This window comes from Chironomus tepperi, unplaced genomic scaffold, assembly GCF_022539635.2.
Source record: "Chironomus tepperi strain 1889 unplaced genomic scaffold, CSIRO-AGI_Ctep_v1 contig_359, whole genome shotgun sequence".
NCBI classification, from domain to species: Eukaryota; Metazoa; Arthropoda; class Insecta; order Diptera; family Chironomidae; genus Chironomus; species Chironomus tepperi.
Genome location: NW_027226481.1, coordinates 3,484,652 through 3,510,472, shown reverse-complemented (window position 1 = coordinate 3,510,472; position 25,821 = coordinate 3,484,652). Strand labels below are relative to the sequence as shown.

The window sequence follows — 25,821 nt, the reverse complement described above, 5'->3', positions numbered from 1 at the left end:
TCCAAGAAACTTAAAATTACTTTGATTCCTTAAAATTTTTAATCAAATCTAAGCTTCCAACCTCCAAAGATACTCTCAGAGTACTAATTTGAAAAGCACGCAGTGTAGACCAAGTGTAGACAAGCAATATTTCGGTTACAGGTCATATTCTATGAAATCCGGCTTCGGGCCAAATATGAGTTGGTTCAAGATCCAAAGGCGTTGCTAGATAGGTGATTTTTAGAGTCAAAATCCTGTCTCAATAAGGGAAATCAACGAATTTCTGATTACTTTCTTAGAGTCACTGACATATCTGGATAGGCAAATTACAACAATCTCAAAATGCTTCTCCAGCATCACAAAACATCCCCATAACCCATAACTTTCCTCTCATCCCGTTCTGCATAACCCTCAGAAACTTGTCTTTAAATCATATACCATTCAGCCTGTATATCCCATAATAATAACAGCAACAAAAAAGAAAATGAATCAGAAAAGTTTTCACTCAAAAGGAGAAAGGCAATCAGAACTCAAAAGAAACTTTAACAAAAAAATAATAATAATCGCAATTCATGAATATTCGTTGACCCAAATCTGTACTTTTTCCCATCAAAAAGTAAAGTCACTTTAAGCTTCAATTGAAAGTACAGTAAAAAGAGGGAAGGCAAGGAATAAAAAAATTGTCCGAATGCTAAAAAAGTTTTTCCTGCTGAAACCTACAATTAATATCAATTTCTTTCCCGACATTTCCTTTACCGCCTTTTTTCCTTTCTATTTCATTGCCTCCTTAATGCTCAATGACCACGGAGATTTTAGTGGATTTTGCTGATATAAATGTTGAGGTCATGGAAATTTCGAGTTTTCTTATTTTTCGTCTTACTTGCCCGCAAGGCGTAGATACTTTCTTTTTTGGCATCGAATGGATGCGTTAAGGAAGTACTTTGAAAATGTTATGGGAATATATTTTAATTTATGAGGTGTTTTTTGTGGGTGTTTTTTTAAGGCTGTTTGGTTGAATTGATGTGTATTTAGACTTCAAAGTGGACTGGTGGGTATAAAAAAAGAACTTCTAATATTGCACTTCGTGTACGAATTTTGGAAGCAATATGTTAAATTCCTGCATCGGTTTTTGAATTTATCCTTTGGCTTACAGACTTGTAGCTCACTTGCGTCTACCCAATATGTCTAGTACTGAGTTGTATGATGTTTCTTCAATTTATACGACTAGTTCTAAACTTTTGCACACGTTGTCTAGTATCAACTCGTAAGATTGCAACTTACAGAACCAGAATTGAATTCTTAGAGTAAGCAAATAATGCAAGGAAGTCTCCAAGACCAAAACACCAGGTCATTTGCTTAGAAAGAAATTTTTAAAAATATTTCAGTAAAAATCATCACTTCTTCAAAAGAAAAAAATTCATCAACACATTCCTAGAACTTCATCGTCTATTTCAGAGGCGGGCAATCTGCGTGCCGCGGCACTCTAATGCTATGAAACTTGTACCATCTACGATTTCAATCAGGACTTACCAATAAGTTGAACTGCAAAAAATAAAAGGTTGTCCACCCCTGGTCTATATAAAATCAAAGGTGACATTGGAACTGACCAAAAAATGTCTCATAAGATCAGCACGTGCATCAACCTTAAATCACAAAAAAACAAAAAAAAAAGCACAAAAGAATCATCCTAAAAATAAATAAAAACCACACGAAAGTAAAAGTCCCCAAACCACAAACTCAAAGCGTCTACAACTTGTGTCCAATTTTTTTCTTCTTTCCGTCCACTGAAAAAACATTTCCAAGAAGAAGAAAAAATCCAGCGATTAGATTAAATGACGTGAAAGAACAAGCAAATTCCTAAAAATATTCACCTTGAAGATAAGGCAAAAAGTGTGTGTGAATGTTTAATTACGCGGTCATTGACTCAACAACATTTTCTTCCTATCATTAAGCATGTCGAGATTTAATTTTCTCCTAGTTATTGACTTCAAGGTTAATCATGTAAAAAAAAATAATTTGGCGAAGGAGAAACAACAACAACAAAAAAAAAATCGAATTTCTTTTTCATTATCTACGGAACTAATTGCATATAAATCGATTGATTAATTATCGCATGCATAATTTGTCTTCCTTTAATATTCACACACATATACAGCACATTGAAGCATTTTTATTCATGAAAATTCACTCAGCTTGAATATGTTTCATATTGCAAAACCGGAATGGAAATGATGAAAATTCATGAAAATTTGTAGATCCATTTTTTTTTGGCTAGTAGAACTTAAATTTTCATCTCATTTACAGCGCATGACGTAGAAAATCAATGGAAATGGAATTTCCAAAATTAGATCTTAAATATATTGGAAGAATATCCTCACATTCCGTAAGTGCATTTGCTTTCCATAGCGAAATAATTTTTGTGGAAGGTCATTGAGGAAAAAGGGAAAATTGATAAGAAAAATTTTCACTAAATTATTGAAAATTCTACCAAAAATTACTGAATTGTTGCTTAAGTGTCATGTGATGCGTCATACTGTGCCTTATCATGACAGAAATTATGTTGCTTTTCTTTCATTGTTGTTGACATTTTTCCATCAGTGGAAATTCTTCTTCTTCTTATTCTTCCTTCATTCACATTCAAAATTATTTTTGTGTATACTCAAAGGAGTCAAATTTGAGAAGAATGGATGAAAGGTATTCATGGAAAGATAATTTTTGAAAATTCATCACTCAAACGCAGATGTGAGTGGCTTTAATAGGAGCTTGATGGATTTTATCGCGCGCTCTTTTTTGGTGATGATTTTTAGATTTTTATTTATTTCTTGTTGTGCTTTTGTTTGGCTTCTCTTTTTTTGGGAAGTGCTTTTGAAGGAAATGATTTATTTTGAAATTTATTAATGAAGAAAGTTGAAGAATTATTCATGAATTTTAGGAAATTTTAAATTAGTTTGGGGATGTTCGCTTGTTATGGATTGGAATGAATGAAATTTTGGATCTTCTTGCCTACCCCCATCCTTCGGCCACCCCTCACACATTCTTATGGTTCAAATGAGTGACACAATGTTGCATACCGTCATTTTTGACAAGGATGGGTACAGTGGGATTGAAATTTAGCCGACACGGTGTCATCAAGACAACTTCACGTCTTAGTACGGCAACGTTACGATGCCCATGAGAGAATACCCCACTAAGCAAAGCGAACCCTTTTAAGACATCAATGTGGCATTTCTACTACCATAAAAGCATATATTCTGTCTATTAGGGTATACATAACATGAATAATCAATTAAAAAATCCAAAAAATTCCCAAAAATCTTAAAATAATAACTTCATTACCCCCCAAAAAATTCCCTCTAAAAACATTAACATTCAATCAACCAAAAAATACACGAGAAAATAATCAATAAATATTAAATTAGAATTGATTTATATTCAAAATTGATATATAGCCGCCTTACTCCATACGTGAATGCACGAAGAAATCAATCAATCATTTCCTCTCCTTTTTTTTACGAGCGCTTCACACTTAATATGAAAAGACTTTATTGAATTTTCGTGTGTGTATTTATGGGGGTAAATTAAGAGGGGGGCGCTTCCAAATTATGTTGATTAAAATATGAATTAATAAAGCAAAAAAATATTCTGATGGATTTTTATTTTTATTCAAATAAATTGCTTATTGGATGTGAATATATTGTGCAACAAGCTAGCTATTACATTAGCTGTTTGAAGAGCCAAAACTGTAATAAAAAGTCGTGCAAGCATTTAACCATAAAATATTCATAATGTCTTCGTGTATATCAATCTAAAAGCTTTTAATGATTGTAATCAAAGTAAAATGTCTTTTTCTTTTGTGGTTATTTAATGGCTTTATATTGGATATATTGGAGTTAACTTTCGTAGTTCTAACAGTAAATATAGAGGAGAAATGAAGGCAGGATTAAAAATTTAAGATTTCTTTACACTCAACTAGTAATTTTCTGGTGTGTATTTTTTAAATGTCATGTTGCAGTCGTGGGAAACCTTTAATATTTCTGGGCACGTCTTGGTGGAGATCCTCAATCGAAATTAGACTTCTTGTCATTTCCAATATGACATACAGGTTGCCCTTAATTGCCATATTATGTGCTGTTTGGTGGGAGATGAAAAGAGTCATTTTAAAGCTCAATTCATCCATATTGCATGCTGCTTAGTGGGAGATGAAAAGAGTCATCTTAAGGCACAATTCATCCACGTGTGCAACTTAACATTATATCAACAATTCTTAAAAATTCAATGGAATTCTCTATTTTTGAATGAACGTCAAAACATCCTTTAAACTCTTCCCACAATGCTTTACAATTTTGAGACTTTATTCCTCGAAAGACTCAACAAATATAGAGAAAAAAAAAGATTTAAAAAATTGTGAAGCTCTTCTTATAGTAACTCATCTAAAAGATCAATATAAGTGATTTTAGTCAAAATATTTGATTATGAAATTCTGTTTAAATTTGTGTTGAAGTTTTGAATGAAAATTTCTTGGAATTTTTGTTGAACTTTAATATAATTTTGAACTTTGCAGTCATAACTAATGAATTTTTCAATTTTTTCGTATATTTTAGATTCAACTGCTTCAGATGTATTAAAGAAAATTCTAAAGAAATTTCAGGTGAGTCTTACACGCGTAAAATTTATTAATCATAAAGAATAAGCAAAGTTTTTCCTCAAAAATATATTTAATTAAACCATCAACAACCTCCGTATATAAACAAAAAAACTAAAGCCTCCTCAAATTTACCAGCAAAATTTTATTAACAAACTGTTTATTTCAACATTACGCCTCTAAAATACAATCTTCACTTCACTTCTAACACACTTAAATTTAATCAAATTATCATATTTACCAACACATAAAATTTGAAAATTTTCACTATCAAAATCAACGAGATTGGGTGTCGGTTAAAGGCACAACAATGAATAAAAAGAAAAATTAAGTTTTTCATCTGTTAGGGGTCATTTGTAGGTTATGGAACTGGGGGTTGGATGAAAGTTGTTCATTAAATCCTTAAGCAGTGAAGTAGTGAGGATTTTGTTGGATCTGATCCTTAGGGTCGCAGTTTTGGTCATCAACACCTTGTCGTACTTTTAATTAACTCCCTCGTCAATTGTCACCTCACTAGTTTGATTAATAATCCATAACTTAGTGTACCTCAGACCCCCTCACCCACACACCAAGAATCCCACCGTCACACACCATCCAAACAACCCCCAATGTCAAAAACTGCTTTAATTTAAATACACACAGACACAAAATAAAATTATACAACTCAATGAGCCCTTTCCCATACATATTTTAAAATTTTTTCTCTTCTCTATCCTTCTGTGTTGCTCTAACAAAATAAAACGCGTCAAGATTATATTTTCGTGTTCATCTCATGTGCCGCTTTTAAAGCACAACAAGCAAGAAAGGAAAGAAAAAATAAATTTCCATTCTTCTGCGTCTTTCTGTTCACATCAAGACACATTACAATGGTTCATCGCCTTACATACATACACATAGTCAGATAGATAGATAGATAGATAGGTAGATATGAGGATAGAATAGAATATACAGAGTAGTAGTAAAATAAAAGGAATGTGAAATGGAATGAGGAGCAGGAGGGGTAGCAAGAATGACAATAATAGAAAAAGAAAGACACACAGGGAGGTCGATGTAGAAGAATGAGAAAGAGTTTCGCATTTTTTTTTTGTCACATGCTGCTGATGCTTTTAGATTGAAATAGGCCGTCGCGGAAAGTGTCAGGTGGAAGAGGGCTGTAGCATAATTTATTCAGCGTGTGTTGCCTTCATAATATTATATACAATTTTATGTTCCTTAGTCTTTCTTCGTCTATTTTATTTTGTTTCTGTTTTTTTGAATGTGGATTTTATTAAGCAAGTGATGTTAAGCTTTGATCTGGAGTGGTGTAGTGGTTACTAACTTCGTTGGCTGGGGTGCACGGGGGCCCATTGCCGTTTTTAGATAACGTCTGTAGACAGCTCGATCTTTCGATACTTTCTGCCAGTTCGGGATATTAAGAACTCTGGCGTCCTTATCAGCACATCCAATTCTGGAACTTTTCGATCTTCCTTTCGATCTTTTGTCGTCCACAAAGTCTACGAATGTGATATTGAACGGTTAGAAGAGCCCAAAGTCGACTTGGGTTTTGTATGGAAATCCAAACCAAATGTGCCTATAAAAGGGATTTTCAAGTAATTTAGGTCAACTTCACAGCTTCTCAACATTTTCCCTCAAAATGTTCATCCCATGGCAATGTTCGCACAAACTTTTTTTTTTTTAAGGTTTTTGATATAAGAACTTGCAAATGTATTTACATTTTTTTCTGCCATGCCATCTCTTTCGCATGTTTCCTTTTTTTTAAAAAAGCATACACAATCAATGACTAGACCTGTTTCTCTTATACATTGCTGAATATGTATGTAGTTCACATTTTTATTTTTTAGACATTTTATTCCTGTACGATCGTGCGACGTGCTCGAGCCTCACTTTCATGTTGATATGTAAAAAAAAAGAAACTTTTTTTTACGGCTCGTTTTAGCACAAAAAAAATACATTTTTACTATGGCGCACTTTTCTTTCAGTTCTCGTTCGTTGTGTGCCAAAATAAATGACATTTTCTCTTTCCTATGCCACAAAAACATACTTATACACTCGCATCGTCATGTCATGTTGAACACGGTGGAAATTCTGCTAAATTTTTCTCTTTTTTCACACATGTTAGTCGTGAATGTCAATAAAAAAATATTGTATTCATATATTTCATATATATGCCACATTTATAGAAAATATATTGTTCGACATTGTACCCAGAAATGGTGAATTTATATACATTTTATGGTGAATTAGGGAATGGAATGTTTTTGATGAAATTTATTGAAAAATATAGATTGATTGATTAAAGTCAAATTTTGATTAAATTCTTGTCTAAAAATACTTTTTACGCGGTATGAAATATTATTAAAACTGTGTTTGGAATTTTTAATTTACAAACCATATGAATGAAATTGCACACCTACATGTTAGACCTCCTACCTCAACAAATGTTAACAAAATAAGCGCATATTGTGTATAAAATTAAAAGAAGGAGTCTGGTTATCAAAATAAATTATGATAATTCTAAAAATAGCTATCGAAGTTAGGGAGTCACGGTTTAAGGAGGGTTACACATCAAGCAATGTTCGTAAGGATGGTAGGGGGTTCGAAAAGTCAATTTATCGCGATAAGTGATCAGTGATCAAGAAAAATTGATTGGAGGATGTTCAGGATTTATGTAACTTCTCTAAAAGGTTCAAAAACTTAATTTAACATCAAATTTAATGAATAAGGATGAAAATGAGGCATAGATTTACATTTCCAACATTCCTGACTAGTCCAACTTCAGCAAAAGATGTTTAGTCGATTCAAAATCCGACATTAAGCTGACGACACTCTAATATGTTCTATCCGACATTCAGCCAGAGCCACGTCGACCTGGGGTAACCAATTTGGATTATTCAGCACTACGCCACTTCCAAAAATCCCCAAAATTTCATTCCTTATAATAAATTTCCTATTATTATTGTTCCTCATTTGAAAGGCTGGCAATTCCTGGTATATTCTCATATTTCTATCGATTCTTTTAAATGTCATTCTTCGACCTTCGTATTTTCTCGCTTTCGATTGACAGCATACAATATATTCAATATTAATGTTCAAAAGGTTATGATCAAGGACAAAAGTTTTGAGTTTTTTTCATTTATTGAATAGAAATCATTTGTAGGCTGTAAAGTTTTGTATTTAAAAAGCTAACAGCGTTTGTGGAATTGATATTTTAAATATACCTGGTATTCCACCCAATGTACAAACAAAACAAATTTCAAATTAAAATTGGGGCTATACCGTGGAATTTCATAGGAAATAATCCAAAACGAAATTGATTCATCATTTTACATTCATAATTCATAAAAAGAACAAAACTACTTAATTAAAAACTTTTTTTTTTGTGTTCCAGTCATTCAATGCTTTGATACATCTACCAGTGAATTAATTAATTAAAATACAATACACGTCATATAGCCGTGCCTCCCTCATGACTTTTGATTGCATAACGTGAAATTGTTAAACAAATTGAGTTCATTTTTTTTTAGCTCCTGTACTCATGTGTACATGAATATTTTTATTGTATAGTCTGACCGTGGGGTTAATAATTGTTAAGCTTAAGGCGGGAAAAAGAAGAATTGAAAGTTGAAGCAATGATCTACAGGAAGTCGAATTGATTGAACTTCAAAGCGATGACTTAGAAATATTGAACTTAAAAGCGACGACTCAAAAGCATTGACATACTTGCAAACAAAACATTGAAGCAATGACTTAAAAGATGGTTGATGTTCAAAGCAACGACTAAGAAAGTCAAGCTTTAAAGCTGCGATTTAAAAGTAAATTGAGCTTCAAAACGACAATTCAAAAATGTTGAACCTTAAAGCAACGACTGTAAGCAAATTCACAGATGAACATTGATCCAAAAACACGGTTCGAATCAACATACCGTCCCCATCTAACCCCCGACACTGTACTTTTTCCTGTATTTAAATTTACGAATAAAAAAAAGTTGTATAATGTGCGTCGCGTCATACACAAAAAAAAGTACATATTCCTGTGTCTATACATCGCACACACAATAGCAAAAAAGAGAGAACGAGAGACAGAATTAATGCATAATAATGAGAAGAACGAATTGACACCGCAGTGGCAATGAAATAAAACAGTGGAAAAAAACAATGATGATCATTGCGTGATGTGGCGGTGATGTAATTTTTGTGAAAATTACTTCTGAAATGCTTTTTTTTCGCTGCTCATGATTTTTCATTATTCCCCCGTTGGAATTTACATACAATTTCTGAAGTGTTTTCAATTTTTCACACCCGCTCATCTCATTCTAGGATGAAAATTGTTTTGTGGGTGGTACCGGAGAGACAAGAACAAAAAATTTTTAATTAAATAACTTGAAACTTTCCTTTCCATAGCTTCCTTTTTTTGGTCCAAATTGTGTGCCATGTGACGACATTTGACAATTTCCATTGTTTAACATTTTTATTACTTTTTTTTAAAGCTGTACGTCACATGGCAGTCGTTTTTTATTATTAATAATATTTTTCCTGTATATGTCTCTGAGTTCAGACAGTATAAATCATATTTTGTGACCATGATCCTTGTGGGGAAATTGGGATGAATTTAGAGAAGTTAATCTGGATTCTGTACATGCTCATCTAGTCGTTTGACAACAATTATGTTAATTGCACGTTTCATAGGGCGGATAGTCTTCAAATTAAGTACTTTTTCAACTGAAGATTCATTCAGCTAAGCTACCTTATGGTTAAGTTCTGGCCAGCATTTGAATTCGACTAGGATTTTGTATGCAAATGTCGACTTAAGTTGGTTTGAATTCATATTAAATTCGAGTTGACTTTGAGCTATGGTAACAGTAAAGTGTTACTACAACTGACCCTAATTTCTGCTTAGAGTTCCTTTGCATGAGTGGTTCTTCTGAGAAGCCAAAGTTAGAACTGTGGGTGCTTCTTACTGCAAGTTTGAGAGTTTGGGTTCTTCTGACTCTCATCTGATCATTAGTTTGTCTGAACGTCCATTCACTTAAACACTCTATAAGTTGAGCGTCCTTCACCAGACATATCCAAACCTGATAATTTCTCCATCTCAGCTTCTTTTCAGCCTCCTTATCCCTTTTCTTGCTCTAAATTTCGATAAAATTTCCCCACAAAGACTCCCGGTAAAAGCCATACATTTTTATTATTATGGATCTGAAGATAAATCTGTTAATTAAATTATCAAAACTGAATGGGATTTTTTAATGAAATTTTTTTTTGTGTTGCTCTTCTAGAAATTTATTACTTAATCTTCTTTACGTGCTAGTCGTCTGCACATCCATTGTCATCTACATGGTAGTAATAATTGAAAAAAATTTTATGAACCATTCTCTGAATCGTGGGTTAATAAACTTGGTGGGTAATTAATTAATTTTATGCAAAGGTGAAAATTTATTTTTTGGGGATTTTTGAGACAATAATTAAAATTTTTTGAGGAACTTTAAAGTAAAGTTCGCATAATAATCACTCAAAATTAATCCAAAGCTCCACACCATCATCATCTGGACATCTGGACGATTCCCTCCAAAAAATATTCAATAAAAAATTCATTAAAAACGTTATTTTCCCTCAATTTTCATTGCCGCTCATTTCATTCTACACGTTAACTTTCTCACCGTCGATGTAGCTACAAATTTTTTTATTATTAATATTAAAATCCCTTCCAATCTTTTTTCTCATAATTTTTAATTCTACATTGCTCCCCACGATTTGCCTGTGTGTGTATGTGTGTTGCAGATGTGCACGTTCGAGACATTTTCCCACAATGAAAGATTATTCATATGCCAAAAAATTGCATGGAATGAGGAGCAACAGAGAGAAAATACAAATAAAAAAAAACTTTAATCCTCATGCCGAAAACTTGGATTTTATGGCAGAAAAAATTTTAAATTTATCGACAACTGGTCGATGTTGGAATTGCGAGATGGGAATATTGAGATTAAGTTTCAGTTTGCAGAGAATTGCTGATAATGCATTTTTCATGTTTTATTGTAATTAAAAAGTATTAAAGGAACTATCAATGAATCAAATTAAAAGATTAAAGGGCAAATATAGTGATTTATGATTGAGAATATCACATAAGGATATGAATATAAAATGGAAATATAAATTTTTTCATTTACATGGAAATCTGTACAAACATGTATCTCGTCAGTTTCATTAAACATAATGAACAGGATTGTGAAATAAAAATAAAAAAATAAAAATCAGTTCACGATGTTGATGGAATTAAAAATTGTGTGAATTGTGGGTTTTTTTGGGGTTAAAGCGCATTTTAAGTTGGTTATGGAGCCTGAAGGGGATTAAGAGGGTCTTGAAAAGATAAATAGGATTAGGTCATGCTCTGAATTGTCCTTATGATGCTCTGATGATAGGATGAACATAATTTCATAGAATTTCTTAAAAACTCTTTGACAGCTTGGTCAATCTTGAACAACGTGGACAATTTTCAGCTCCACGGGTACTTTCTAGTCTATACTGGAATATAAAATTGATAAATGCCCTTAGAACCGACTAAGCACCATGTTTTCCATACTTTACAATATCACACTGTTCCTATACATTTCCAAAAGCAATCCTTACTCAGACATTGTTTAACCAAGTCAAATTTAATTACTAAATCCAAAATCATCAGCCATATCGCATCAATCCAACACCCAATCACACTACACCTTTAGTTAACATAACAATCCAACAAAAGCAAACAGACAGAAAGTGAAATATTTGATTAAAATGTATGAATAATAATTTTTTTTTATGGCATCCCGCCAAAGTCTGTCGCGATAATTTCAATATTTGAATGACTTAATTCATCAACACATTCACTCAATTCAGTTGGATTCATCCATACCCGAGGTCTGACAACGAAAATATTTTCTTCTGCGCTCTTTCATTGCCCCGGTGTCGGGATGCCTGCATCAATTAAACACAAATATGTTTTTATGTTTTGCATCAGCACATTTTTGCCATTTTCTGTTATTATAGTATCGATTGTGTACATGATATTCAATTCAATTCAATTGTGCATTGATGTTATTGCAACAATACAATTTTTTTTTTATTTTCAAAAAACACAAAAAGCTGAAACAAGAATTTCAATTAAAAATTGGCAAATAGATAGTCGAGACACGACTGAGTGCCGCATCGATCATCAATCGAGTGAAAATTAATTTATTGCATCAAAACAATGTCTGGGAATGAGTTGTAATAGAATTATTGACGCTATGATGTAGTGCAGTTTGCGCGAGATTTTTTTTTGTGTCATTCCATCTTCTTTATGTCATTCGTAAATAAATTGAGGATGTAGAAGATAGAGATGAATTGGAAATGGAGGGATGAATATGATGGATTGGTTTCAATTATTGAAGATTTGATGGCTTGTTATGGTTGAGTGAATGAGATATTTAGAGCAAATGTGATTAGATTTGTGGATTTTTTTAGGGATGTGAAGCTGGAATCAAGGATATGGATGTACAGGGGCTTTAGAATGGTTTGATAATTGGAGCTGTAGGTGCTTAATAGGACAATATATTTGAAACTTGATATATCAAAGCTCCAAGCTAGTATTCTTGAATTCCAGAGTCAATCTGCTCGATTTTTACTAAGTTTTTAGAAGATTTGATGATTTTCGAGATTTGACTCAACTTTAATCACCTGCTGAGCTGGTTCAAAGGTCGATATCTACTCAAATCGACTTCAATCGACTGATCATCGAACTCAGTCCCAAAAATTCAATCTCTATTAATCCTTTGACCCAGACTAACCCCCTCAGTAATTTAAAAAATTCTGTCACACACTCTCTATTATCGCTAAAATCCAAAATAAATATGTTAAATTTAAAAACATAAAATTTGATTATCATCTGCACCCATTCGTGTCATTCACATTAACTCACTCCATTAGCTTTTATCCAATTCACACAAAACTCAAACACACATCGAGTCTCATAATTGCAAATATTTCACATGAAAAAAAGAATAAATTTTGGATGAAATAAAAAATACAAAAAAAATGAGATTATTGAATGAAAAATGCGGGAAAAATTATAATCAAATTGCGGATTCACAAAAAAAAGAGAGAGAAATGGAGATAGACGTAAAAACACAACAGATTTGCATACGATTTTGAAACATAGCGCGGCATTTCATTATTTTTTCAGTTTGTTTTGATTCCATTTTTCGCTCTATTTATGCATAATAAAATTCCTTTTTCGACAACTGAAAATGTCATTTTAATGTACATCCCATAATATAATCGAATATATCTGCGACAAATTTTATATCCTATAAAATTGAGAAATGACTGATGCAACTGATAAGTGAAATTAGATACAGACATGATTGATTAAGTAAATAAGTAAATAATTGGATTTTATCTCAAGGCTCATTGGCCGATGGATGAATTAAATAAATGTATTGAGTTTCAATTTCAATTGTCATTTTGACCGATATCATCTTACCATTTGTCTAGAGTTGACTGGATCATTCTCTATCTTATCATTATCTTCATTATTCTTCCTATGTATTGACATTTTGGGGATTTTATTTGTTGGGATTTGTTGATGCCCGAGATACAGAAGCGTAAATTGATTCGTCATGGACACATTTTATAGTTCAGTTCAATGTGGATGTTATTTGGATGCTTATGCCTTTAAAAGAGGAATTCAAGAGTCATTTTGGACTCTTTTCATGAAGAATCTACGTGGAGGCCATTTGGAAGTCTATGTTTTTAATGGAGGCTTCCAGAGTCGTGTTGTCGTCAATATGGATGCCATTTGATAGCTTATGTCCTTAACGGATGCTTACAGAAGTCGTGCTGTACTCTAAACGTCACGAATCCTCAATTTGGATTCCATTTGAAAGCCAATGTCATTAAAGGAGACTTTCAGAGTTTGTAACGGCCTTTGATAGTAATGGAGATGACCTTTTTATTTGTGTCGCTCGGGATAACATCACTAAATCTAAAAGCGAGAGAAAAAGGTTCAATTATTTCGAAATAATCCAACTAATTAATTAAATGTCCATTCAATTGATGCTTTTGACACTGAAATTGCTTTCATAGAAGATGTGAATGGACATCTAGATTAGATTTTTTAATGCAACTCTAATTGTTCCTCAAAAGTCGAATCTAAAATCATCTCATTCAGCTCAAACTCATTCATATGTTTTCCAGACAGAGTTCTTGGAATATTTCAAAACTATCACATCAAGGATACATCAAAATGTTTTAATTAATTTAGAATATCCTTGAACATTTCTAAAATTAACTTAATAATTGCTCAGCACTCTACATACGAAATAATTAAATTTCCTTTCTATTACCTAATTTCTAATAATAAACATATAGCAAATAATATCAATTTACCCTCAAAATATTCAATTCATTACATCAAACAAAACACAAATTTCTAATCCGAATCAAAAATATTTTTGCTGTCTTTGATGTTGCCCGTAAGGTTTAAAATTGAGAAATCATTAATAAAATATAGAAATGACATGAAAATTACGATAATGTAATTGACAGTTTTAATTAACTAAATTTCAATGTAATTTCCTCACATTCATGAATGTTCTACATTTCAAACTGATATGCAGGTTGTTACTTTTGATATGATAGCGTGAAGTTGGGTGAAATACAGGATTGTTGCTACTTTTTAATCATAGAAGTAATTAAGTTAGTCATGTTGGTTGTAGTAATTAAATTGTTTAAGGTTTTTCCATGGGTTTTCCAAGAAGACATAATAATGTTGGGTATCTTGAGCTTTATGCACTTGATTATGGACATTTTAACTCAAAATTAGCTACAAAACAGAATAACACCTCTATCAAAGCTCACCAGACCCCAAAAAACCTAAAATTACTCAAAAAAATCTCCATTAACTCACTTAAATTTCATCAAAATTTCATCAAGTAATTTCCACATCCTTAACTCCATTACATCATCCAATCAATAACCACATCTAATGATAATTTAATTATTCATGACGAGAGAATGTAATAAAGAACTGAAAATGCTTCTTTCATCAATTTAAAATATTTTTTCTTTTTTTTTATTTCAACAATTGCATTTTGTAAATTGGCAATAGTCTGAGATTTAAGATTTGAAAAACAAAGGAAATTCCCGCCACACATGCAACGGAATGCAATCAAATTACAGAGAAAAATACTTTGAGCAACTCACAGGATATCAATTCAATTCCACACATTTCGAGTAGATTTTTTTATTTTTTATTCGAATTGCAATCACGAAGCTATCGTTTTTTATTCCTGTATAGAATAAGTCGAGACAGAGGGATTGTAGAGAGAGAGGAAGGAATGATGCATCAAAAATTAAATTCGTTCAATTATTTTTTCATTCTTCAACGTTCATATCACGTTGCCTTGAAGGTAGAAATGAAATTTTTTCTTGTCTCTTCTAATTGCTTATCGACCTTGTGATTTGTGGAAATAACTAGGTTGAGATTATTGGAAAAAATGTAGAGTGAAGGTGGCGAACAGTTGGCTGATTGTGAATTGATGTGGGATCAATTTTAAAGCATTTTCGTAGTTTTCAAGCTTGAAATACATAAATAAAATTAATTTCTAACAAAAGACCCCTCAAAACCCAACCCCACATCCTACTCACATGATGCTAATCCCAAACGATAATTGTCATTCGGTGTATCATAAATATATGAGACAACTAGAGATGTATGTGTGTATAATGATAAAATTATAGAATATGTCATAACAATAAGAGTGAATTGTGTCAGAAAATATGTTTAAATATTCATTCAAACATAATACTATGTCGTTATAATGTGTTTTACTGCTTTCTATCTTAACGATATAAATCCTAACGCGAAATTGTATTTTCCTCTGCAAAATTTCTCATCGTAGCTATTTTTGGATCAGCATTTGAATGTGCTGATGTGAAGGTACATATGCTAGGGTTGACAGTTATTGTGCAAAATGTGAAAAGGAATGATAATTTTTTTGAAATGTTGGAATGTCTTTAGTCATTAGGTGGCAATTTAATAGAATATAATGTAATATACCCGAGTAGCACCAGTAGGGCAATCTATCACAAATCATGGAGTAGTCCGGCATGGCTCTAATTTTGTGTCATTCGATTCAAATTAAGAATCATGCTAGTCTAGTGTCGAATTTTGGATCGATTAAACGATTTATAAAATTCGGGGCATAATGCTAGCACCTTATACCTGTTGTACCATTCTGAAGCCTCTATACAATGCCTATGTATTACATGAAACTAGAATGAAACCAACGAAATTCAAATAGAGCTGTTTTGTTTGCATAAGCAGCCATTAAGTCTCCAACCCTTTGCTGCACGCGCTCCTTATTCCATCCACACAAATATACATCCGTTCACAATCGAGAGATTTCGTTCACAAAAAAAGACGAGAAGAGATACAAAACACACACTAAGTATATAACATGAGTAATAGGGAAAAAGTTTGGTTGTTGTAATTATAAATTAATTAGAATGTTTTTCTGTGAGCCAAAAAATGAAAAACACAATTTCTGGTTTATGTTTCGAAGTTGATTAAGATGATGTCGAATGAATGGAATGAGGCATGTATATAGCAGTGTGTTGAATATGTTTATCAAAATTCATTGTTATTTTTAGATGAAAATTAATTTTATAAAGAAGCTCGCTGTTAAAAAATACAACGAAATGAAACAGAAGATTTGGAATTAATTATGATGAGCGCGAGTACTTTATCAATATTATATAGCAAAAGTGGGAAAAATATGAAGTCATGATACTTTACAGACTTAGGGAAAATAATTAAAAATGAATCTATTTTGTGAAAATATTGAAATTTATTCATTCAGATAAAAAATGTTGTTCAAGATGAAATTTCAGACAAAATATAAATATAATTAAACTCTAATCCATTTTTCTCAACATTATTTCGATACTTTAGTAGGATTTTGTATAATTCTTAAAGCATCACAAAATCCCTCTTTAGGCACTTAAATATTGTTTAATAGAATTTTCCATCGGAAAAAAAATTGAATGAATTTAGTAGATGCCTAAAGCAGCAGCAAAATTTTCTGTAATATCAGCACTTGTAGCTCAAGGTCTCAATATAACCAAATACCGAAAGAATATTTTAGTAAATAGAAGAGCAGCAACATCAGCAGCATGTATACGAGCAATCCCTATCAAATTACACAGAGTAAAAATCTCTTTACAAAATTAAATGCTTCGTTCTTTTTTGTGTAGCTAGTAAAATATTTTGCTCATCTCTTTAATGAAAATTCAAACATTTCATTGCCCCATGGGCTGACTGGATGGATGTAAGAATTATTTACAAGATGGCAGAGGAGATTTTGTTGGCGCATTTTGAGGGGGTTTGAGAAAAATATTGATAGTAATTGCATTAAATTTCAGTTAAAACCATGTTGTGCCTATCTTGTCATCTTTAATTGGCTATTGGGTATCTGGTATCTGAATGATATCTTTTAAGATTGAGACATTTAGGAACAAAGTTAATGATGTACCTCGAATGGCTCAAATTGCTTAATTGATCAAGAATTCGTCTCCAGGTCGGCGTAACTCTGATGCAAGCATGGACTTGGTGTTAGATTTTACATTTTCTTACTTCCTTTGCTATACAGAACAATTGTGATCCATTGTCACTTTCAGATTTCGCCTCAAACTGGCCCAATCACTAAGTTGCCGCTAGAAAAATTTCCAATACCAAATTCAATACTGTCTCTGTCAACAGCTTCCTTCAATGAATTTTTTGGACGTCCTAGTGATTTTTTATCAGATTTTATACCAATTAACCGAATTGTACTGTTCAGATGCATCTCTCAAAGAGGAATTAAAGCTGCTCATAGCTTTAAAAGCCAACATCCTGTAAAATTTCATGAAAATCTCATTCACCTGCAACTGACTTACCTTTGACCTAAATACATAGTTGCTTCAAACTTCCGATCAACTTAACACCTCAACTCCCACCCAAAAAATCACGTTAAATCTAAAAAAAACTTTCAAAATTTTCACATCCAATCTGTACAAAAAATCAATGAACGATTCCGGCATTACATCCAGTGTTTCATGGTACAAACAATTTTGGAGTAGCTGCAAAAAAACTATAAATGAAGGAAAAAAAGGTTGCTTTTTAATGTTTATGTCAGGAATTTTTTTGTTCTGTATGTTAAAGCGAAAAAGCTAGAAGGCGATATGAGTGTAATGAAAATCTGATATCATGCCATAGCACAACAGCCAACAATAGCTACATCAACAAGAAAGCTAGTAAAATAAGTAGATGATTTAAAAAAAAGGAAATTCTTTTTTACATGAAATTCACTTCCATGGACTTCTTTTTCATTTTTATGCAGGAGGTTGATGAAATATAAAGGGGGGGACATGAGGGGAAAATTATTTCTGAACCAATGAATATTAAATAAGGACTAGTGCTGCTACTGCTGTTGCTCTTGCTACTTTTTCTCATCAGCCATTAATATCACAGATTAAAGTGTACATGCTTTCATGTTACTACTTTTCATTCTACATTAAATTTTAATTTTTCTTTTTTTCCTTCTTTCTGTGCTTTTTTGGATGGAATTATATATTTTTTAGTGCAGTTTGAAGGGATAATTTTTTTGGAAAAATTTGATGAAATGGTAGTGGAATGTCTGGATGGTATTTTTGAATTTATAATGAATTTTGCTGAAATTAAGCTTAATTGGTCTTAGTTTTTAGCTAGTTGCACTCACAATTATGTAAATTAATAATTTAAATTGAAAACTGTTCAAAAGAATTTAGACTTTTTGGAAAACTATGTAGACTGTATGATGCTTCTGATTTCCACGTTAAACGGAAGAGACCAAGAGTTTAATGGGCAACTGCGGATTTTAGTTGGCAAATTATAGATTGACTGGGCTCCCAAGTAGTGCCAGTTTAATAATCGATCTGAATTCTGGTAGTAAGTAGACGAGACTCTGGTATGGTGGCGGATTTCAGTCGAATTTGACAACAAGACTGAATTGAGAAGCCAAAAACCGAATTTTTAATTGATTTACCGATTTGTGCTATTTGGGACTATATCTTTAACCTTCTTAATAGCGAAAGAACATGAATGAATAACAGAATAAAGTGCAACACGACCACTAGTTATTAACATACGATTTCTTATGACACAACTTACCTACATACTTCACCGGACATCATCTGTGGTCTATGGCCTCTCCCAAATGGCGTCTAAGACTGGCTCTTTCGCTGGCTGCCCTTTGCCATTTACCAAAACTAAATGCTTTACTGTCTCTAGTAACATCCTCACTCCAAGAAACCTTATGACACAAAATCTTGAAAAATCATCAAAAATGTCAAAGAAATCCCTAATTGCTCCAACATAAAATGCGCCTTTAATGCTTGCCTTATCTTCTACCAAAACTACATCCATCCCCAACAATGTCAGTGATTACAAAAAAAAAATTCATAACCCACATACATTCATGTGAATTTGTCGGAGAAACCTTTCCTCTCTCTTCTTTTTTTTTATTTCATTTACTTTCATTTGCTTCAGTTGATAATTAAAATTTTTTTTCTTCTTCTTCCTCCCCTGTACGTTGGTTACATTCATAAAATATTATTACATATTTAATAAGCTTTCATAGATAGTGAACGTACATACATGTGGAAGGGAAAATAAGTTTTTGGTTTATGAAAAATTTAAAAAAAAATTTCAAGTTGAATGAGAAAAAAACTTTCGATTTTTGTTGAGGAACTGTGGTGTGCTTTGTCATTGTTTAAGGTATAAGTTTGAGGAAGTTTTTTAGTGATCAAATTGAATTGATTTGGTTTTGGATTAATTGTGAATGAGTGGGTTTTTGAGGTAATTGAGTTAAAGTTTATGTAAATTGATTTTTATGTAAAGGTTTGATTCTGTGAATTGATTGGAACTTATGAACTTATCTAGTTCAACCGAGCATATTGCCTACAGTCCCATAACATATACCATACGTTGAATTTCAACCATTTCAAAACCAAATCCTAAATCTACCCCAATTTACTTCACCACTAATAAACATCCAGCATAATAAGTAAATATTGTCAAAGCTTAAACTCTTCAATCTCATTTTACATCACATACAAGCCTTAATTTCATCATGACACAATGCTTATCCCCCCCAAAAAAAGTAGCCTATTTTCATTACGACTCAGCAAATACACATGTTTTAATAATTATATGTGTTTCCCGTTCTACATCTCCCCACCCCGCTCTTATCTCTTCAGCATAACAACACAAACAGAGAAAAAAATTTCACTCAGTTTTTTGGAATCAAGAATATGATGCTACACTGACAGAGAGAATGTAGCAACCGAAAAAAAGTTATGTACGATATGAAAAGTTTTAATTACAAAGTGAAGCATTTTGTTGTAATATTGGTTAAGGGAGAAATTTTTATTTTTATATTTTTTTTCTGGGCAATACCGGAAGGAATGTGTTTCATTATAAACAGTGAAAAAAAAAAATATAATAAAATGTTAAAAAGGGAAATGAGACAAAATGAGTGTAATTAGTTGGTGAATTGGTAAAGGAGATTGGGTTAAGACGCATTTTGAGGAGTTTTGGATTGAAACGTGATAAGGAACAGTAGAATAGAATTGTGTTTTGGTTGAAATCACAAAATTAAGGGCAGTTGCAGTTTATAGATCAAATTTGAGCTATTTTCTACCAAATATATGCAAAACTGATAATATACCCTCAATTATATTCAAGTATATGCTCACTATCTGTGATAGAAGCTCTTGCTAGCTCTTGCTAGCTCTTGCAAGCTCTTGCTAGCCTGCCGAAGATGAATGAAAGATGAATACTCAAATTGCTAATCCTAAAAGGCAAGAAGCAGGCTGAAATCAAGAATTCTATCTAAAATACTCATATTTGAGGCATACAGGCAAGTAAATGCAACAATTGAAGCAAATTTCATTAGATTTTGTCATGACAGTTTCAAAATATAATGCATTTTAATAGAAATTTTCAGATTTTACATGAACACGTCGATTTGACTCCATGCAAATCTTGAGTCGACTTCGAGTTCCGGAAAATTTCAACCATCCACCCTCAATTTCAATCAAAACGCATCTCAGCAATTCAAAAAAGTCATCAAAAATGCCTTTACAACTCCTAACTAATCCAGCCATCCAGAAAATCTGCCTAAGCCCAAGCACAATCCTCAACTTCTCCTTAAAATGCACCCAAAAAAAAGATGTACACAACAGCTTGAAAATTGTTCACTCGAGAGTCTTTCGGTTTGTTTTTGTGCATGTAACATGACCACAATATAAGCGACCAATGACAAAAACACCCCTTTTTGTTGTGTTTAGAAATCCTATACACAGAAATAAAAATAAGAAGAAAGGAGGTTGAAGGAAAATTAATTTTTTCCACTAAATTAATTTTTTTTCTTGGACGTAAAAGTAATAGGGGAGGGAAAAGTGTAAGAAAACTGTTGAGATTATTGTCAAGATGTGCTTCAATGTGTTTACACACTTTTGGCTCTATTGAGCATTCGGAATGGGTTATTTAATTTTTATTTTTCATGTTTTTGCTGTTTTTTTTCACGAGGGGTGACATCAATTGTAATTAAAATGACAGGGTAAGTCGTGGTTGTATATTTTATTGCGTCAAAAACACTTGGCTGTTTCTTTCCTTTGGGGTTAACAAAGAAATTCCTTTTAATCTCGGAGGTTTTAATTAAATAAGCTGAATTGGGATCATTAATTGTCATCGAACGAGAAAGGACCCGAAAAAAATGTAAAGGTGAATTTTTTATGCCTGTTGTTAATAAAGAAATATTGTTTTGGGGGGTTTGGATGTGAAGCTGAAGGCTCATTTGGGTATATTTTCGCATTTTCTACATTTGGCGATGACATTAATTAAAATTTTAATTTTTCTGCTTGTTGATGAGGCTGTGTGTGATGTCATAGACTGCATATTGGATGTAGAACTGCTTAAATGCTCTTAAAATTGCGCAAATCTCAAAAAATACAAATCAGCTCCTCATTAAACAAGCATCTTTGATAAAATAACAATAAATCAGCAAATCTAACCAAAATCACATTCAATACAGGAAGTCCACCCTCTTATCTCAATCATCCTTAAAAAAATTCATACCTAAGCATAAAACTTCACAATATGTGCAAAAATTTATTCCTGAAAATATGAATATGCCCTATGAACTTTAACATTTTTTTTCCAATCCAATGCTGTTATCTATTCATAAAATGTATACAATTCTCCATGAATATGCTCACTTTATCCCCCCAAAAACACAAATCTCTCAATATATAATTTTTTTGTGTGCTTCATCTCACTATGCTGCTGACCCTTCGCATGTATGCAACTTAGGAAAGAATGGAAATTTTTTTTTATCGATTTGATGAAATATAAATGCGATTATGGTCAATATTTTTTAGAGGATTGTCCTGTTTGTGGATGAATATAACAACGACAATGATGATGGAGAAAATAAGTCGATTCCTGGTGGGAATAAATGGGAATATGGATGAAGGATTTGAAAGAGGTTGTGGATGTGAGTAGGGACTTGTGTTTGAGTTATATGGAGGATGTAGAAGAGAGATATGGGACAGTGTGATGCGGGATCATTCATGAATAGAGAGCTGAAAGTCAAAGTGACTCAAAAATACTCATAAGTCATCCAATATTGTGTCAAATTCGAATTTTTCTTCAATTTTTGGTAGAATTTCCTAAAATTTGTGACAAATTTTGTCAAGTTCTATTCAAAAATTCACGCAAAAAACTCCAAAAACTATTAAAAAACTGAAAAAAATTTAAAAATTTGCCACCAGCTATCAAAGACCATTTCCAATGCATGGGAAGTAAACATCGAGAGGATTTATAAGACCAGAAAATTCAATAATTTATCACATACGTATTTATACGCATTTTTGAAAAAAAGTTTTTTTTCTGGTTTATGCCTCTTGCCCTCTACACGATTTCCCAGTAAATGCAGAAAAATATCGATTTTGTATTAGTTTTTGATAGCGATTTTTGCTGAATTTACGATCGTCCGATATCGATGCGGATTAGGGACTAAACGTATTAATACATATGAATGATAAAAAATGAAGGGGAATCGAATAAAAAAAAGGAAGCAACTTGATAAATATTTTTGATTTTCAAAATTGCAACCAAGAGCGGATATTTTTTCCTCTTTTCTTGATTTATCGAAAGATTCATTCAATATTCAGCACATTTTTTCATTCGATAACTTTGCTTTCACATGCAAAATTTTATACTTTTTTGCTTGCTTTTATGCTTTCTTATGGCAAGAGCAAAATAATAAGTATTTTTATCCTCATCTGATATATTCATATGTGAAATATATGAGGAGAGATCATAAAATTCAGAAATGTAGCATATCACTATCGTTTAATGCATACAATGAAGGAAAAATGAAAAGAAAAAAAAAAAAATCACGTCGTTGAAATTGTTCACAGATATATATTTTAAATGGGGTGTTCTTATAGGACAGTGATGGTTAGATTGTGTATTTCATTGCTTGATGACTTCCAAAAATGCATGAAGAATCAAAATATGGTCATTTGCATCAGATTCTACCTCAAATATTGCTTAATGATTATCGAGCTTAACTCGGCGTAAAAATTACAAAAAATTGGAAATTCTTGGACCAAATCGTTAGATTTGGTAAACTTCAACCCGTCCCCAGTGTCCTGCCGGCCTAGGAGCTCTATTTCTTACCATTTCTGCGCCGTGTTCCTTTTGATTAAGATGATCCCATGCAGATATGCAACTTTACACTCCTTATAGTCAATATACAGCAAATTTTCCCATAAACCATCTAAAAATCCACTCAAAAAACTCATCGTCATCTCCAACCCTGCCTCACAACCAAACGACCAGCAAAATCGTCTCCTAAAATAGCAAGAAATATGTTCGATATGTTTCGAGTATAAAGAGAAGCAATAAATAATGCTCCATTTAACAAACTATTCTGGACATGAACACATCATTCCTGGTACTATAGATATACTATCCTATATGTATATGCAACATTTATCGTTATATGAGAGAGAATAGAAAGGAGGAAAAGAAGAGAGATTTGTGTGTGCGAACAGCTACATAAATTTTCCTTTATTACACCACATTTGAGACACAAAAAATGAAGTTTTTTTTTTCCTTTTTCTCCGTCCACAGAACCTACAAAAAAAATTATTCTTCGTCTTTAATATCGATACAGAAATTATACAACCGAAAAAAATAACATGTGAATATTCTCGGTACATACATATGAGGGAGATCAGGAAGTATTTTGTGTAATATCATCATGTAAAAGGGAGTCAGAATTTATGTAACCATTATAATCAACTTTATGCTTCAATGAGCTATCAATTAGATTGCAGATTTTATTGAATTTAATGATAAATCTCGTAGGTTACAGTTATTTAGCATTTATTCCTTAAGAATAATTATTAATGTTATTTTCTGGGCTGTAAGAAGATTTTCTTTTCGTTCTTTGAATTTGAGGGAACATTTTTGAGAGTTGTTCATTAGTGATGGAATTGATTTATGAGATGGAAAAATTGTTTAAAGCTGAAGATTTGTTCTGTGATTCATTTAATGCTTATGGCAATGATGAAAATGAGTCTACTATTTAAATAATCTAGTAGTAGTGCAATAGAAATGAGACTGACTGTAAATATACATAGACGGATGAACATTTGTTGTCTGATCGTCTGATCTTAGACACGATGGTCCATAACACACTAAAGTGTCAATTACATACGTATTGGACCTTATTACAGCTCTTGAAGTACAAAAGCTAACTAATTTCCACTTTAAGTTTATTAGTTGCTTTCGAAAACATATTAGGGTCAATAGGGCTAGCCTGTGGCTTGCCAGACCTGTGCATTTCAAAATATACTTCGCTTTATATCAAAATGAGTTGCTTAAGTCTTCATTTGAATCCCAAAGACTATGATGAAACACAAAAAATGTCAAAGCAATTAAAATAGTCAGAAACTCTGAACCAGACCCCCTAAATCATCTGAATCGCTCTTATCCACACCAATTGATAAACCTCATTTATGCACAACCCCCTAAAAGAAAATTTTCTTGATTCAATTATGGAAAGATTCTGTATCAAACATGAATGAACACATAAATTAAGTATTCATATTGAAATATTAAGTTTTGTGTTTACCGAATTGAATATGACTTTAACCCTCCCTAAAATCTCATCTGCTGCATTAAATATAGCAATTTATACACCTCAAGTAACCAATATCGCCTATCCACCTAGTCTGGAAATTTCAAAAATTAAATTTAATCTTACAAATATGAAAATTCCAATCATTTTTACCCCAAACTATTTACTATAGTAACTAGGAGCATATTTATGACTTCCTCCCTCAAATGTTTCCCACTTTTTGCGCTCATAAAAATCTTTTTTAATGATGTTGCAAAAAAAAAAGTAAAATCTGTACGAAAAAGATTCAATAAAAAGGGAGGAAATGATGAAATTATCTGAGGCCGATAAATCCAAGGAAGCATATTTTTCGACATTTTAAATGTCACAATGTGATTTTATCACAATTTTATTATCATGAACTACGGTCGAGGAGCAAAAGGAATGTTGGATAAAACTATTCAAGTCCATTACTGCCAACGACTATTGGAATGGACAATAATGTCTTCATTCCGTTTTCCCCTTTTCTTCTGTCTCATCCAGTTTATATCAATTCTTTATCTGGTTAATTGAATGTAATAAGGATTTTAAATTTAATTGTCGAGAAGATTTGAATCGTGAGCGGTGTAAGGGGTCTTTAAATGTGTCCACAATTTATTTGATGTTATCTGTATTCACACCGTGAATCTTGTGAGGATTTATTGAATAGAGAGAGTTGAGTTTGAAGATAATGATTTGTAGTTAAGCTTGACTTTGTGATTTAGTTAAGAATAAGAATATGAAGAATTGCTTCAATTAATTAATGATGCATGCAAGTTGAATATTGAAGTAAGTTAGAACTTAAAGCAACGGATGATATTCAGAATTAAGGTGGAAAACGCTGCTTCAATTTTAACTGCGAATTCAATCATTGAACCAATTTTAGAGCAGCGCGTTGAAACGAAGACTTAATTTTTGAATGAATGTTGAAAGC

General features: G+C 32.2%; 1 protein-coding gene across 3 annotated transcripts in view; it reads left to right on the top strand.

Moving 5' to 3' along the window:
- LOC139094911 (teneurin-a-like) overlaps positions 1 to 25,821 on the top strand; it is a 246,051-nt gene that overhangs the window by 109,938 nt on the left and 110,292 nt on the right. For all 3 annotated transcript variants that reach the window (XM_070646145.1, XM_070646144.1, XM_070646146.1), the window contains exon 5: positions 4,581 to 4,627. The gene's annotated coding sequence lies outside the window, so the exon portion shown is untranslated. The remainder of the gene's footprint in view (positions 1 to 4,580; positions 4,628 to 25,821) is intronic.